Raw genomic sequence first — 2,190 nt, forward strand, 5'->3', positions numbered from 1 at the left:
TGCAAAAATCATTAAATGATTTTCATTTTGGAAATACTCATAATAACAGAAAAACTGGACAAGTGAAGTGTTACATGTTACATGATGAGGTAAACACAATAATGAAGTTTTATTATATTTCGGCTATAAAGTATGTCCTAGTACACTTATTACCATGGCATGCAGTACATTTACCTGAAAGATGATCCTTAAATATTTTTATGGTTACTAGCTTTCCTCTTTCCTTGGACAACACACTCGTCATCTCTTGCAGATTCTACGCCTGTGGTCACTGGTTTCATTATACGCATCACACTCGTTCCAGCTTTCTATACAAACAGAAGTAAAACAATCTTGGCTACTTCTTTTTTCAATTTAAAGAATGTACAAATGAAATGGATAGCCTATAATCATCATCTTCAGATTTTCACTCAAGCCAGTCAAGGATGTGATACTGATAGTAATATGATACATTATTGTGTATAACAAAAAAGATGTAGGCCTATTGATGTCATAATAATGGTACATATATATATATATATTATATATATATATGGTATAGTGGTGTCGTAGGTGTGATCGGTGAATGCATAGATCAAACAAACTATTCAAGCAAGAGTGAGTATACTAGTCAATATTGTAGCACACCGCAGCACCACTTGCTGTAAATGCCGTTCAAATGCTCATCTGCAACCCACAAGTACACCGCACGCACGCCACGTACTGTGCACAAACAACAAGAATAAGAGAGAAAACTCTAATTCTTGTTGTTTGTGCACAGTGGTGTGCGTGCAGTGTACTTGTGGGTTGCAGATGAGCATTTGAACGGGATTTACAGCAAGTTATCGGCAATAATATGCGAAATAGAGTAGAGAAACATTAAGACTTTGGATACATTTCGTGTTTATTTACCATTATTTTTTTGTATTGAGACGTTCCAAGTGCGTGTGTGCGCGTCCTCTAATTTATTGGAGTAATTAAGTGTGATGTAAGATATAGATATCTACTCTAATTCATGTAGTAAGAGAGATACAACAAATATGAGTTCATTTTAATGATGTTAGTTGTTGATAGTATATGGGGAATTACTTTTTTGTTTATTATTCCTATTAGCAAAGTACACATTTATGACAAAAAATCATGATTGTCTTGTCAACTTGTGAAATTGCTCGCCCTATGTGATTGAGAGAAATTGAAAAATATGGTATTAATTTGCCTATATTTACTTTCCGAAAGGTGTAGCACCCTACCCAAAACCCCCTCAAGGATTTAAGTGGAAAAAGACTGACAAGGAAGATCAGGACTGGATGCAGCCTCAGTCACCTGAAATGTCAGACGAGGAAGATCAGTCACCTGAAACATCACCTGAAAAGTCTGATGTTTTGAGGCCAAGTAAGACCTACCTGTGTTTGTAGCTTAAAATTAATTGTAATTGATTACACAATAAAGTGCACAATATTGGTTGTTATTTTCAATCTGCAGTCCATTGAGCATTTCATGCTATTACAAAAATGCTACATTTATCATTGAATTTACAGCTGAGACAACCAGGAGGTCTAGATTGAGCACCTCTCCTTCCAGTCTATCCCGACATCTGACACCACACTCCAGCCAATCCCGATCCAGACAAGCAACACCACCCTGCAGCAGGTTTCATTTGGAAAAAAAATTGATTTAAATAAAAAATGTAAATTTCATCCTGGAAGCCTGACTAATCCGAGCTTCATAGACATTCTGTAAAGCGATTATCATTTAAATCACCTTTTTTTGAGGTGATATAAATAACAATTTAAATCAAAGCAAAGTGATTTAAATTGCGGCAACCCTGTTTTCTCGACACTGATTGAACAAAATTTCAGTCTCATAAAGTAATTTCTTTGATCCTAAGGATTTTTTTTATAAAACGTTTAGATACGTGTATTTGACTTCACCGTATTGTATCAATAGTTTTGATCATTCATTGGTGAATTGACCATTAACATTAGTCCAAATGTGAGGTCATTATTTTATGTGAACTCAAAAACTAGTTAAAATTACATTTATTCAGAAAATATCAGTTTGAGTTAATATCTTTGTTCAAGATGTCACTTTAAAGTGATTATATTTAAAATCACTTTGTATAGCAGTTTTACATTATCATCGTCATTATGCACCTATTACAATTAAAGTAAAGATCAGTGGACTTGGTGCAGATCAAACAAGATGTTTATT

At 34.2% G+C, this 2,190-nt stretch overlaps 1 long non-coding RNA gene across 1 annotated transcript; it reads left to right on the top strand.

Moving 5' to 3' along the window:
- The first annotated feature begins 585 nt into the window (after positions 1 to 585).
- On the top strand, positions 586 to 1,886 carry LOC106818872. Its single transcript, XR_001395311.1, has 3 exons — positions 586 to 597; positions 1,216 to 1,371; positions 1,518 to 1,886. It is a non-coding gene; the product is annotated as an uncharacterized LOC106818872 (long non-coding RNA).
- The last annotated feature ends 304 nt before the right edge of the window (positions 1,887 to 2,190 follow it).

This window comes from Priapulus caudatus, unplaced genomic scaffold (genome assembly GCF_000485595.1).
Source record: "Priapulus caudatus unplaced genomic scaffold, Priapulus_caudatus-5.0.1 Scaffold2605, whole genome shotgun sequence".
Taxonomy (NCBI): domain Eukaryota; kingdom Metazoa; phylum Priapulida; class Priapulimorpha; order Priapulimorphida; family Priapulidae; genus Priapulus; species Priapulus caudatus.